Source organism: Myxine glutinosa, chromosome 8 (genome assembly GCF_964187855.1).
Source record: "Myxine glutinosa chromosome 8, kmMyxGlut1.1, whole genome shotgun sequence".
NCBI lineage: Eukaryota > Metazoa > Chordata > Myxini > Myxiniformes > Myxinidae > Myxine > Myxine glutinosa.
Genome location: NC_136268.1, coordinates 17,463,910 through 17,479,568, shown reverse-complemented (window position 1 = coordinate 17,479,568; position 15,659 = coordinate 17,463,910). Strand labels below are relative to the sequence as shown.

At 47.8% G+C, this 15,659-nt stretch overlaps 1 protein-coding gene across 1 annotated transcript in view; it reads left to right on the top strand.

Moving 5' to 3' along the window:
* Nucleotides 1-15,659, top strand: part of LOC137432274 (uncharacterized) — a 127,341-nt gene that overhangs the window by 98,113 nt on the left and 13,569 nt on the right. The window lies entirely within an intron of this gene.

Sequence of the window (15,659 nt, the reverse complement as noted above, 5' to 3'; positions counted from 1 at the left end):
CCCCTCTATTCTCAGCATCTCGGTGAATTGCGCCATGAAGTCCCCCACATCAAAGCCTGCTGCTACGGTCACGGGCGCGGCAAAATTTGGTGCCGCTGTAACCACGTGCGCGAGAGCGCCATTTTGTGCACCTGATACCCCCTCAACCACACCTTCTTTACTCTCCTCCACCATTTTCCCCACTTCTTCCCTGGGGTCCTGGGTCGATTCTACCCCACTCTCCTCTACCGGAACCCAGCCGTCTTGATCTGCCATAGCGCGACTTTCAAAATTCGGGTTTTTTGTAAAACAAAATCAAATTTCGGTACTTTATAATTTTGACCAAAAAATTTTTTCCTACATGTTTTAAAAATTTGGTTCGGGCCTCGTATCTCACTCCTCGACACCAATTGTTACGGTAATAACACAATTGGTGTCCAAAATTTGGGCTAAATAAATTTAGGCCCAGGTTCGAATCCCACTCCTGACACCAATTGTTACGGACGCGGTTTAGATGTTATGTTTGACCGAGCGGTTGGTATGACCGCGACCGAACAGTTATTCCCCGACTAGACCCCGATTCCACCCAGACGTTGACCAAATCGCGCTATGCTAAATCAATGATGGAAAGGACACAACGACTGGGATAGATGAAACGACGCAAGGGGTACAGTTCTCAAGACCTCCGGAGGAGGGTATAATTACAGTGGTGGAGAAAAGGGGGTAGATTACACGGTAGTGAGGTAAAGACACAGAAGAGATAGGCACTTAATTACAGTCTTATCTTATCCCAGACAGACCACAGACAAACGGAACAAAGCTGACTTACACAGGGATTGATGGCAGGAAGGGACAGGTAGGTCGATAGCACAAGGTGCACCTTGGCTCGGGGACAGGATAAAGCACGGTCCAGTCCAGAGATGCGGGGAGGCCTCACAGCGCTCGGAGGGTACGTCTTGCTTGCTCCAAGCTCAGCGCGCATCTGACGTCACCTCCCTCTTCCTGCGCATGCTCAGCGGGGAGTGACACGCCCTCGGCTGGTTGGCTCCGCCCCCCTGGGGCCGGTCCGCCGCTTCCATTGGGTGCGGGGGTTACCGGGCTCCGCCCTGGACGAGGAGCTGACAGGGAGCCCCTATTTGGTAACCCCGTCAAGCACATGTTCGATGGCGGCTCGTTGGGAAGGCCTCATGCCCTCCCAACACCCCCTACCAACCAAGCCGGAGTGAGGACGCGCACTCCCTGTGCACGCCGCCGCCGTTGCTGTTGTTGTTGTTGCTGAACCGTGAGGAAGAGCTGCGGGGAGGTATTGGGAGGTCCTAAACTTCCTAACGGTGCCATACAATCACATTCTGGTGCAACGAAGGGTCAGAATTAATGGAAACGAGTCCTTAACTGACATAGACTAAGAATAACTAGCAAGATGTCCTATAGTTGTCTTACATGAGATGCGGTGAACCTGGGCACGACATTTAACGGGGGAAATAGGGGGAGGTCGGGTCTACAGAGTGTTGTTTACAGAAAATGGGACTAGGGAATGGGGGATTGGGGATAGTTGGGAAGTATTGAGGAAATAGGGGAATATTTACAAGCGGATATGGATGGATGCAAATCCCATATCCGCAACAATATCTTCTCTATATATAAAGGAGGAGTGTCTGTGTCTGTGTGTGTGTGTGTGTGTGTGTGTGTGTTTGTTTGTGTGTGTGTGTTTGTGTGTGTGTGTGTGTGTGTGTGTGTGTGTGTGTGTGTGTGTGTGTGTGTGTGTGTGTGTGTGTGTGTGTGTGTGTATATACTGTATATGTGTGTCTGTCTGGATGTCCGCTTATAACTCAAGAACTACACATCGGAGAAAAGTTTTAGACACAGATTCGGAATCGGCATAAAATCCTGGTGGTTTTAGGCTACGTTTTATTTTAATATCAATGGTTTAAAAAAACCGCGCCACCTGCAATTCCATGGTGGTTTGTGGCGGCGCTAGACGTTCGGGGTGTATTGCAATGGTTTGTCGGGTTTGGCTGTGGGTCCAGAATAGCTCCCATTTCCTCATGTTCTTCCACTTTTATTTTGATTCTTCTGTTACAACGCCTTCCTTATCTACCTTATATCCCCCCGAGGAGGCCTCTACATAATTTGATGCGGCAGAATTTCGTGCATTTTGAGTGAAAGAAGTGAGACGAGGTTGTAAGACTAAGAGGAAGAAGAGGCGCGGTCTCTGTGGAGGCCACGATCGTGAGTGGAAATGGCGGGAATTGCGTTTGTATCGCAAAGTAAAGGATCTGAATTCATTTCTGAACTTGCATTGGTGGATTGTTATACATCTGCATTATTTTTCATTAAAAAACTTTATGTTGAACTTGAAGGCTCCAAGCACGGACTATATATTATATAGCCCTCATTGAGGTAAAAATAAAAGTAAAAAGCCTGCTATCGCTTGCCAAGCTAGCCGTTCCCCCCTCCCCCCTCCACCCTACCCCTCCCCTTCACCCTATCCCTCCCCTTCTCCCCTCCGGTATGCACGCGACACGTTTCGTGACGTCAATGGTTTCGGTATGGGCACGTGCAACACGTTTTTGCATGTGCATCGTGAGAAACTGCATGGAGCACATGAATGTCACAAACTGCTTTAACTTTGGTAAGGTTAATTGTTTGATTTTCAATCGTTCAAAAAATTAAGTGGCTAATGAAACGCACGTCATGCCACGGCTCAACTGCACAGCGTCACGAGGCTATTGGGATGATCCGTGGGGGAATGTCTCACCGTCAAGTGGCTGTGCATTTCCATCGTCACCGAAACACCATTTCTGCATTGGTGAGACGTTGCCAGAACACTAATGACGTTGCCGATGGCCTACGTTCAGGACGTCCACGTGTGACGACGCCAAGACAGGACAGATGGATACGGGTGACTCATCTCCGCAACAGGTTCCAGACTGCAGTGACCACTGCCCACACCATTCCAGGACTTCGCCGTATCCACCCCAACACAGTCACGAACTTGTGTCGCTGTCGCTTGACCCCTGCTCCGAACTTGGACTCGTTATGTCATTGTGATGGACATTACAAATGCAGTTCTACCGTCTTGTTATGGTCTCATAATCCACCTATTAAAGTTTACATGGAAATGTTACATTGTTGTTATCTATCTATAATTCCAGTAATCTCTGTGTGTATGTTTGTATGTTTGTATGTTTGTATATTTGTATGTTTGTATGTCTGTGACCGCTGTTTCTCGACAACCACGGGTCCGATATACTTTAAACTTGCCAGGTATATTGCTGGGGACCCGAGGATGTGCCTTTTCAAGGTTTCATATTAATCGGACAAGTAGTTACCGAGCTATGTCCAAAAAACGATTCAACCAATCAGAGAGCAGCGAGCTATCACGTGTGCCGAACGTGGCGAACAGACTCTGCCTCGGACGGCACATTTGAGAGCGTATTCATTTATTTCACGTTGGAAAACTATGTTGCCGTTAAACTATGTTTTAAAACTAATAAAAACTAATTTGCGATTCATCGTATTCATCGCTTCACATTTGCGACAGTGAAGACTTCACTTCCGGCAGCCAATCACAGAACGCGTTGTTGCGAGCCCGAGAGCCTGCGCCATTACGGTTCGTAATTCGATTTCTTCCGGAGAAAATAATAATTTCTCGATTTCTTATGCGCATTATTTCTCCCAATTCAGTCAGAGCGAAGGGCGGAAGCGAAGAGCGTTGTTTTTTTTGTTTACGGGCGTACGGGCGTACGGGTAGCGTTTTTTTTTTTTTTTGGCAAGGAACGGGCACCCACGTACGGGCATGCCCTAGTATTTTCCAATTCAGACAGAGTTTTAACAATGCACAGTTTCTATTTGTGGCTCGTATATTTACTATAATATTATTATTACTACGAATCCCTGAACAACTATTTTCTCTCATATATTATAACACCTTTTTCTTCTTCTCCTACAAAACGATGCTTTCGTCTTGCTCACCAAATCTATTCATTCCAAAAAAATAATAATAATACCGTCTCTTACAGTTCCTCTTTTCTACATTCCCTAAACTCTCCAGAACTCCCCTCCTTGAGCGTCCTCAAACGTATTTTTGACTCGAAGGTCTCAAACTCATTTTGCAAAAAATGTTCGTTTCCCATGAATCGTACACTTTCCAAAATCCAATCTCACCCCTCCCCTCCAAATCTTCCCCATCCCCCCTCCCCTCCAAAACTTCCCCATCAACCCTCCCCTCCAAATCCTCCCCATCACCCATCCCTTTCAAATCTCCCCCCTTGCCCCTTCCCTCCCCTCCCTCCTAAACTCCCCCCACACCCCTCCCCTCCGAGACTCTCCCTCGCTCCTCCCCTCTCACCCCTCCTCCTCAAAGCATCCTCCCTGCTTCTTCCCCCTTCCAACTTTCACCTTCATCTCCCCCAACCTTCTGCCTCGCTCTTCCCCCTCCTCAAATAACACCTCACTGTGCCTCACCCAATCTCCATCAAACCTTTTGTCCGCCCCATTCTTCCCTTTCTCCAAGCTATTCTGAAATCTCTGAAATCTCTGACACACCTTCAACAGCTCTCCCTACCTCTTCCACCTCTTCCTCCTCTTCCACATCTTACCCTACCCCTCCCCCCCCCCCCCTGTTCTGTACCTCATGCTCCCCCTTCCTCTTCATTAACGGTATGGACCTCAAACATCTGGGGCCTTCGCTCAAACTTGACTGATCTCTCCATACAGGTTGCTTCTGACAAACCAGATGTGATTTGCTTAACGGAAACTTTCCTCCTTCATGATGTCTCTGATGCCTTGGTATCTCTCCCAGGTTACTCCCTCCTCCGGTATGATAGACCTGAGCCTCGTCCTGGAGGTGGGGTTGCTATCTTTATAAAAAACTCTCTTCCTCACTCGCCCTCCACTGCCCTCCCTCCACCTCACCCCCAGGAATACCTTTGGCTACGGCTTCCCCTTCGCTCCCACCTTTTGTTCATATGTGTGTTGTACCGTCCACCAAACAGTGATGACTCCATCGACATCTCGCTGTCTGATAATATGGACCAACTTCTATCTACCCATCCCAACTCTCTCTTCCTCATATGTGGTGATTTCAATTGTCACCATGCCAGTTGGCTGGGTGTGGGCACCTCTCTCACCAGCCATGGCTCTTCAGCAAAGGACTTCTGCGACTCACTGGGACTGACACAATCTGTCAATTTCCCGACCCGGATCTCAGTCAACGGAGCATCTTCTCTTCTGGACTTGGTTATGACTAACTTCCCTGAAAATGTCTGCTGCTCTTCTTCTGCTCCAATCGGCTCATCTGATCATGTGCTTGTCAAAGTGGACATCTCTCTGACCATTCTCAGAGAGCCTCCTCAGCGTCGACGAGTCTGGCATTTCACTCAGGCCAACTGGCACGGTCTTCAAGCAGCCATCAATCATCTGGACTGGTCTCCCATCTCTACCGCCTCTGACATCAACTCATCCTGGGAATACTTTCAAAGTAAATTGCTCTCTCTCATGCACAGATTTATCCCATCTCGTCTTCAGTTGTCATACCCTTCCTCCCGTCCATGGTACACGGAATCTTGTGGTGAGGCTGTTGCCCTGAAACAACTTGCCTTCGTCTCCTGGAAAGCAAATCCAATGGAAGGAAATCTCATTTCCTTTCACAAAGCCCGAAACAAGTGTGTGTCCACCCTCAGGAGAGCCAGGAAACAATATCTCACCGTTCTCAAGACCGAACTCTCTTATCTGTCTCCCTCTTCCAAATCCTGGTGGCGTCTGGTCAAATCTGTTTCTGGTGTTTGTTCCCCCCCCCCCATCCCCTCCCTCACCTCAAACGGCTTTACGGCTGACTCCGCACGTGAAAAAGCTGAATGCCTCAACTCTGTGTTTGCCTCTAAATCTTGTGTCCCAAACCCATCCCTCTCTGTACCCACCGTACCCAGTCGTACCCAGCTGCTCCTGGACTCTGTGTCCTTTCCTCCTGACAAGGTGGAAAGGTTTCTGTCAACCCTCGACTCTGATTCTGCAACTGGTCCTGACGGCATCAGCCCACGGGTCCTAAAATCATGTTCTTCCGCTCTTTCACTCCCTCTTTCTGTTCTCTTCACCCTCTCTTTTGCTCAAGGTCATCTGCCATCTGCTTGGAAATCAGCCAACATCACCGCTTTGCACAAAAAGGTGCAAAAACAGATCCCAGCAACTACAGACCAATCAGCCTTCTCCCAATTATCAGTAAAGTCATGGAATCCATCATTGCTTCAGATATGAAATCTTTCCTCTTCTCCAATGGCTTGATCTCTGATCATCAATTTGGTTTCAGACCTGGTCACTACTCTGGACATGCTGCTTCTGCTTTCTCAACAATGGATGGAGGTCCTCAACGCCAAACAGGAAATTAGAGCTGTCTCCCTTGACATTTCACGTGCCTTCGATACGGTCTGGCACCCTGCTCTGCTCACCAAACTCTCCTCCTTTGGTATCCATGGAAATCTCCACGCATGGCTGGCGGACTTCCTCTCTGGTCGTAGTCAACGTGTGGCCCTGAATGGGTTTCTCTCATCTCCTCTTCCTGTTCAGGCTGGAGTTCCCCAAGGTAGTGTTCTGGGGCCTGTGCTTTTTCTGGTCTTCATCAATGATCTCTCTGACTCTCTTGAAAATCCTCTCTATCTCTTTGCTGACGACTCTACTCTCTGTCGCTCCATTCCTCATCCCTCAGATCGGCAGTCTGCGGCCTCTTCACTCTCTGCAGACCTGGACAAAATCACAGACTGGGCAAACAAATGGAACATGTCTTTCAATCCTGATAAATCTCATACTCTTACGATGTCTCTCCGAAAAGACCGACTGGACAACCCTCCCATCCACTTTCTGAATAATCCTCTCCAAGAAGTTCTGTCACTCAAGCTTTTGGGTCTCACTATTTGCCATGATCTTTCCAGGGAAAACCACATTTCAAATCTGGCCTCCAAAGCCAGTCGCCGACTGGGCATCCTCCGTCGTGCGAAGTCCTTCCTTGGCACACCTGAGCTCCTCACCACATACAAGGCTTTCATCCGCATCTCTATGGAATACTGCTCTCCCCTCTGGTCTGGTGCTCCTGCCTCACACCTAGCTCGTCTTCACGCTGTTGAAACCAAAGCGTTCAGAATCAATGGAATCTCCCGTGATGAAGCTAACTCCAAGGGCCTTTCACTCACTCACCGCAGGCAGGTTGGTGGTCTTTCCGTCTTCTACCGACTCCTCTCTGGCCTTGCCCCCCCCCAGCTCTCTCTGGGCTCTGTCCCCCAAATATTCCTACAGGTCGCACAAGATCTGCCTGCAACCCTCATGGTTAAACTGCCCAAATCAAGACTTTCTGCTCACCTTCACTCCTTCATTCCTCTTTTCTCCCGCCTCTGGAACAAACTCCCTCACTCTCTTCAATCCCACTCCACCCTCCAGGTCTTTAAAACAGCTGTTCACCACCATCTCTTATCCTCCCCCATCCAAAACCTTGATCTTTTCTACCCCCGCTAATGTCGGTCCCCTTGTGTTTTATACCTCTCCCCTCCCCCTTCCCACGCCTCCTCCCCCCAAGCCCTCTCCCTCCCACACTTCTCCCTGCTCTCAAATGTTGTGGTTGTGTGCTTTCCTTTCTCTCCCCATCTTGTCTTCCGCTCCCTCTTTTTGTATATTTTGTTTGTCTGGTTGATTTGTTTGTGAAATAAATGTTAGCTCTTTCACGAGCCTCGATTCAGTATACAAAAAAAATAAAAAAATAAAAAAATGATACTACTGAAACGATACCACTGTATTAAGAAACCTGGGTTTAATTTGTCCGAAGCGGACCGTGAGGCACTGAGGCATGAAGCTTAAGGCCTACATGTACCGTATTGTTGGAAGGGATGTAACGCCGATGCTTTCGATATTTGATGACCATTTTAACAATCGGTTTGTTTGTGTTTCACACTAAATGAAAAACGTAAAGGTAGAGCATGGCGATTGTGATATATCACAGGTTCGACAATATGATCGGCCTGAACGGCATATAAATCAAAATGGCGGTGTGTGGAGAGTCAGCCGCAGCACCGCTGTAATGACATCAGACGTAATCACATCACCCTGTCATGTGACCAGATTCTCAGCTCTGATTGGTATACGTTTGAGGGGACATACATACAGACGGACAAACACTGTTCTAGACGGCTCTGCCCGATGGGCATGGCGATTGTGCATGGCGTGCCGTAAAATGCCGTGCCGTAAAATGCCGTGCCGTAAAAATGTTAAACCGCATGGAATTTTTTTTAAACATCACATAATACACTGACACGTAGACGTAGCACTGAGTTTAAAATGTAAAACGTGCTTTTGAAAGTTACGTCTCATGCTCTCACGAGTTCGTTGTATTGTAATTTATATATGGTTCAGAGCATGAAAACGCCATTTGGTGCCCCATCTATGTTCGCGCTCAGGGCGATCGCCCTGTGCACCCCGCCATCACTACGCCTATGATGCCATGCATTGAGCAAGCTGGGCTTTTGGTGTGCTTTTAAAAATAAAATACAGAACCTCGTAAATTACAAGTTTTACATTAAATTACATCTTTCAAAATGAAAGACCAGCTCCCACAGAGACCCTGTTTTTTCCTTTTCCCCACCACTCCAAAGAGCCATGATACAGTACCTGGAATAGTGAAATAGTATTCATTCGATTTTGTCACTTATGCACTGCAGTTTGTGGAAAACAGTCACCGAGGTCGTTTGTAATTGGGAAGGCAATGGTCACGGTGTATTGTTTTCTCAGAGAAATCGTTTTGGCAAAATGGATAAATGGAAAGGTGGTCATCGTGACGACGACATATTGAACACTGTTTAAGGCAAAATAAATCTTCTTGCAAAAAAAATACTTTCACACATTGACAGCACGAGCTGAGTGTATATGGCCTACTTGATGTTCCGCGCGAATGATAAATGTGATGTTCTGTGTAGTCATTCACTCCTCTCCATCCCCTACCCTTCCCATCTTACCCCAACCCTGCTGATACAGAATGGGAACATTGCCAAAATGTTGACGTCCCTGGTTATGCTGGTCATAGCAAATATTCTGGGAATATTCTACACCTTCTTGGCTGAGAAATTCAACAAATGGGGTTTGTAGCGCACATTGGAACCCCCGAGTCACCGCACCAGTTATATTCACAGTCATAAGTTTATTTATTTTATCATTAAATATAAGGTTTGCAGGAGTGTTCAATCAGAGGAGAGCGAAAGGAGAGGAAAAGGAGAGGAAGGGGGGAGAGACAAAAGGAGAGGAAAAGGAGAGAGAGGAGAGGAGGGTGGGGGAGAGAGGAGAGGGAGAGGAGAGGAAGGGGAGAGAGAGAGAGAGAGGGAGAGGAGAGGAGAGGGATAGGAGAGGAAGGGGAGAGAGAAAGAGGAGAGAGGGAGGGGAGAGAGAGAGGGAGAGGAGAGAGAGAGGAGAGGAAAAGGAGAGAGAGGGGAGAGGAGAGGGAGATAGAGAGAGGAGAGAGAGAGGGAGAGGAGAGGAAGGGGAGAGAGAGAGGAGAGGGAAAGGAGAGGAAAAGGAGAGAGAGAGGAGAGGAGGGGGGGAGAGAGAGGGAGAGGAGAGGAAGGGGACAGGAAGAGGGAGATGGAGAGAGAGAGAGAGAGAGAGAGAGAGGGGAAGAGAGGAGAGGGAGAGAAGAGGAGAGGTGGAGAGAGAGAGGAGAGGGAGAGAGAGAGGGAGGAGGGGGTGAGAGAGAGAGAGGAGGGGGTGAGAGAGAGGGAGAGGAGAGGGAGAAGGGGGGATGAGAGGGAGATGAGGGAGAGTGCGAGGAAGAATGAGAAGGAGAAGGAGAGGGAGAGAAGTTATTGTGAAAAAGTGAATGTGCTGCAAGTGTGTTTTTTTTTTTAATCCTCACCCCATAAACCCTCTATATCACCTACCCCCCCCCCCCCCTCAAAAAATCCAAGAAAGTAAAGAAAATACAGAATGAAGAATATACACACCATGTTGATGTCCCTGTGCTGCCCCACTGTTCCATCCATGCCTCCTCACCCATCCCTAGTGAAATGAAGTAGACAGACTGATGCTTCTAATTACCCAGAAACACCCGCTCCCTTTGGGAGCAGCCTGGGGGATTTGGTGGGGGTAGGGGGAGGGGGGTGGGGCAGGGGTTACGGGAGGTGGAGAAATATATATTTTGCTGTGGCTAGGACTCTCCCTTGTCTCCGTTAGCGGTCAGTAATCCACTTGCATGATGCCATGCGTACTAGCGAAAATAGTAAGTTGTCTTCTCCACCTCCTGCGCGAGTAGGGGGGGGGGGGGGGGACAGGGAAGGAATGGGGGGGGGGGGGAGGGAGAGGTTGTTTGGCGGTTGTATTCCCATGACCTGACCTTGGGTACCCCCATCACATTGCAAAGCTTGGTGAATATTGGCCTCGCTGTGTTTTTGCTATGATTTTCAGACATACACACATACATACCCAAAGATAATTCCTTTAGTTGATACAGTCGGATGTGCTGATGTGGTGCAGGTTTGATGGACAAAATGGCCTCCTCTTGTGCCCAAGTTCCCTGCACATCCTTGTATGGGCTGGGGGTGCATTGAATTTGGGGCCTTGAGGGATATATTTTGGCAAAAAAGATTATAATTAAAAGGTCTGTGGAGGTGAGTGCGGGAGGGGAAAAGGGATGGGGCAATGGAGGGGGTGAGGGTAGAAATGGATGTCTATCAAAGATGACAGACAGCAAAGATGCAACAATCAGAGACTTGATCATGGTAATGGGTGCATTCATGGTAGATACAGGGATTTTGTTTTGTTGGATATTGTAGCAAGGATTGCATGTTGTATGGCTTCAAATAATTCGTAGCTCGTCTTCAAGTCATCTCAATATATTCTCCCCACATTGATGTTACACACGCACCATGACTAATGTTCCTCCACCATGACCTGACACAATGTCGTCCAATAGTCCATCAATCTCCCTCACTTCCACCCCTCTCAAACAACACAAAATCATATTGTTTCAATCCCTGCCACAAAATTTTCAATCCCTGCCTGCGACGGAGGATGCTCAGTCGCCGAATGGGCATCCTCCATCGTGTGAAGTCCTTCCTTGGTACACCTGAGCTCCTCGCCACGTACAAGGCTTTCATCCGCAGCTCAATGGAATACTGTTCCCCCTTCTGGGCCGGTGCTCCTGCCTCACACCTAGCTCGGGTTCACGCTGTTGAAACCAAAGCTTTCAGAATCATTGGAATCTCCTGCGATGAAGCTAACTCCGAGGGCCTTTCACTCACTCACCGCAGGCAGGTTGGTGGACTTTCTGTCTTCTACCGACTCCTCTCCGGCCTTGCTCCCCCAGCTCTGTCCCCCAAATATTCCGACAGGTCGCACAAGATCTGCCTGCAACCCTCTTATGGTTAAACTGCCAAAATCAAGACTTCCTGCTCACCTTCACTCCTTCAATTCCTCTTTTCTCCCGCATCTGAAACAAACTCCCCCACTCTCATCAATCCCACTCCTCCCTCCAGGTCTTTAAAACAGCTGTTCACCACCATCTCCTATCTTCCCCCATCCAAAACCTTGATCTTTTCTACCCCCGCTAATTTTCACCCCAGATACACTTTTTTTTCCTGAAATTCCAACTTCTTTCCTGGAAGTCCTTGCAGTGTTGATATGTTTGAAACCTCTACCACCTCCCCCCAAGCCCTCCCCCTCCCACATCTCTCTTGGTGTGTTGCTCTCAAATGTTGTGTTTGTGTCCTTCCCCCTCTCTCCCCATCTAGCGTTCCGCTCCCCTTATTTTGTGTTTTATGTGTCGGTTGACTTTTTGTGTGATTAATGTTAGCTCTTTCACAAGCCTCGATCTTGTATACCAAAAAAATAAAATAATAATAATAATAAAAATAGAGTTCACAAACCCCAAAAGCCCCACCTCTCCCCCCCCCCCCCCCCAAATGATCTCCCTGATCTCCCTCCCTTCCAAGTCCATCCAATGCCCACCACCACGTGTTTCTGCCACACCACAATCCTCCAACGTACCCAAAGCACCCCCATTGGTGCCCATACTTGCAGCACCTCCAACATCAACCAAACCAATCGCAACCTCACCAGCACCCCGACCATCGTCTGCACCCCCAAACCGTTTGCACCTGCCACATCCCCACTAACACCCGCATCTGCCATAGACCGACCCTCCTAACACGACCAACCAACCATCTTCAACGAATTCTCGCCCTCCGATAAATTATGCAGAGTTTCTGTTCCTCTTCTCAACTCTTTTACCAAATCCCATCGATGAACCACCTCCAATCATTTACTGCAGGAAAGGTCCCCCCCTCCTTCGCCTTACCCACCCCAGTCACCACCAACCCGGACACCGCCCATACGTCACACCAAATATGTAACACCAAGTGCCAATCATGCCTATCCTCCATCTTCTGGCCAAACTAACCATCTATAGGCTGTGAATTAACGATCCAATGATGACATGCTCATTCTCCTGAGACCGACTTGGAGTCGAGAAACTTAAACCCTTTTCCTGCGTCCTCACAACCACAGAACCATTGCCGACAGTCGAGTTATTCTTCGAGATGTAGGATTATGAACATTGTGTGTTACAGTAATAACTCATCCTGCTTTTCTTCTCCCACCCATCTCAACACAGAAATGCACAAGACTCAAACAGAATTTGAAGATGCTTTGGCCGCAAAGATTTTCATTTTTCAGTTTTTAAATTTCTTTTCAGCCCATATATATGTGGCCTTCTTCAAAGGGAGGTAAGATGATTGATTACCTCCGCCATTAAGGTGGACAGAGGTTATGTTTTCACCCCTGTTTGTCTGTCTGTGACCAGGTAAACTCAAAAAGTTGTGCACGGATTTGGACGAAATTTGGTGGAGAGGTTGGGTGTGTGACGAGGTCGGTATCACTAGATTTTGGTGAAGATCCGGATCTGGATCCGCATACGAGAATTTTTAGTGATTCTTCACCACTGAGAGATAGGGCCAAAAACTATATATAGCAGGATATCTCAAAACGTTGTTGACGGATTTGGACGAAACCTGATGGATGAGTTGGGTAGATGACAAGAACAATCCGATTCCATTTTGGTTGAGGTACGGATCCAGAACCGGCCTATCAGTGCCTTCAGAAAGTATTCACATCGCTTCACTTTTTCACATTTTTTTGTGTGTTACAGCCTGAATTTAAAATGTATTGAATTGAGATTTTTTTTGTTACTGATCTAAACATTTTACCCCATAATTTCAAAGTGGAAATTTTTTTTTTGGAATTTTTTACAAATCTTGTCTTGTCTTGAGTCAGAAATGTCTTGAGTGCGAAGCAGAAATGTTTTGAGTCAATAGGTATTCAACCCCTTTGCTATGACACTCCAAGTTGAGCTCACGTGCATCCAATTTCCTGTGATCATCCTTGGGATGTCTCTACAACTTGATTGGAGTCAATTTGTGGCCAATTCAATTGATTGGACAATACACCTTTCCATATAACGTCCCTCAATTGACAGTGCACGTCAGAGCAGAAACTCTACGATGAAGTCCAAAGAACTGTCCATATAACTCAGAGATAGAATTGTGAGGAGGAGTGAAGCATAGATCTGGGGAAGGGTATAAAACAATTTCCAGTGTTGAAAGTTCCAAAGAGCACAATGAGCTCCATGATTAGGAAATGGAAAGAATATGGAACTACCGAGACTCTTCCTAGAGCCGACCACCCGACCAAGCTGAGCTACCGGGCAAGAAGGACATTGGTCAGGGAGGTGACCAAGAACCCAATGACTACTCTGACAGAACTACAGAGTTCCTTGGCTGTGATGGGAGAACCTGCTGGAAGGATAACACTCTCTGCAGCCGTTCGCAAATCTAGGCTTTACAGGAGAGTGGCCAGACGGAAATTATTCCTGAGAAAATGGACAACATGACAACACGCCTGGAGTTTGCAAAAAGGCAGGTGAAAGACTCAGAGCATGAGGCAAAAGATTCTGTGGTCTGATGAGATGAAAATTGAACTCTTTCGCATGAATGTAATGTGCTGCTTTTGGCAGAAACCAAGCACAGCTCATCACCCATCCAACACCATCCCAACAGTGAAGCATGGTGAGGGCAGCATCATGCTATGGGGATGCTTTTCAGCAGCAGGGAGTGGGAGACTTGGAAGGATAGAGGGAAAAATGAATGGAGCCAAGTACAGGCAAATCCTTGAGGAGAACCTGCTTCAGAGTTCAAGACATTATACTGCGGCAAAGATTAACGTTCCAACAGGACAATGAGTCCATAACCATACAGCCAAAGCAACACTGGCATGGCTACAGAATAAAAATTGGAAAGTCCATGAGTGACCCAGGCAAAGTTCAGACTTGAATTATATTGAGAACCTGTGGAAAGACTTGAAGATTGCTGTTCACCAATGCTCCTCATCTAACTTGACAAAGCTTGAGCAAATCTGCAAGGACGAAACTACCCAAATCTAGATGTGTGCAAACCTGATACAGACATACCCAAGACTCGAAGCTGTTTTTGCTGCCAAAGGAGCTTCTATGAAGTATTGACTCAGGGGGTTGAATACTTGGGTGAATTAGATATTTCTGTATTTCATTTTTAATTATTTTGCAGCAATTTTTAAATTAAAAATTCCACTTTGACATTATGGAGGATAATAATGTATATATATATATTGTTGCGAATATGGAATTTGGCCTCCATATCCGCTTGTAAATATTCCCCTATTTTCTCCAATACTCCCCAACTTTCCCCAATCCCCCATTCCCTAGTCCCATTGCATGTAAATAACAATCAGTAGAGCCGACCTTCCCCTTATTCCCCCATTAAATGTCGTGCCCAGGTCCACCGCACCACACGTAGACAACTTTCGGACATCTTCCTAGTTATTCTTAGTCTATGTCAGTTAAGGCCTCGTTTCCATTAATTATGACTCTTCGTTGCACCAGAATGTGATTATATGGCATCAGTAGTGAGTTTAGGACCTTTCCCATACCTCCTTCCATCTTCTTCCCCAACAATTACAACAACAACAGAGGAGATGGCGGCGGAGCGGGGGAGGATGCGTCCTCACACCGGCTCGATTAGCGCCATTGACCACGCGCTCCACGGGGTTACCACGGAGGGGCTGGCTGTCAGCTCCTCGTCAAGGGCGGAGCCTGGTAAACCCCCCCGCACGCACCCAATGAGAAGCAACGTGCCGATTCCATCTGGGGCGGCGCTAACGAGCCGAGGGCGTGTCACTCCCCGCCGGATATACGCGGCCCCGCGCCGGATGTGACGTCAGATGCGCCTCAGCTTGGAGAGAGAAGCCACCGCCACCCCCAGCGCGACGAGACCTCCCCGCATCTTTGGACCGGACCGGACCGTACTGTACCCTGCCCCGAGCCCAGGAGGACCTGGAGCCATCGATCCTGCCTTTCCTAGCCATCAAACCCCCGTGTGAGTCAGCCGTTGTCCCGTTTGTCTGTCGTCTGTCCGGGGTTAATATAAGAGTGTGTCTAAGTGCCTGTCTTTCTGTGATTATACCTCTAGCCCCTGTAATCTGACCTTTCCGTACGAATATAATCTCCTCCGGAGGTCTTGAGAATTGAAACATTGGTGTCGTATTGTGTTATTGTAATCCAGCCGGGTGTCTTCTTTTTCTTATTGAGCCAGCATCGCGCGACTAGTCAACGTTCGGGCACAATC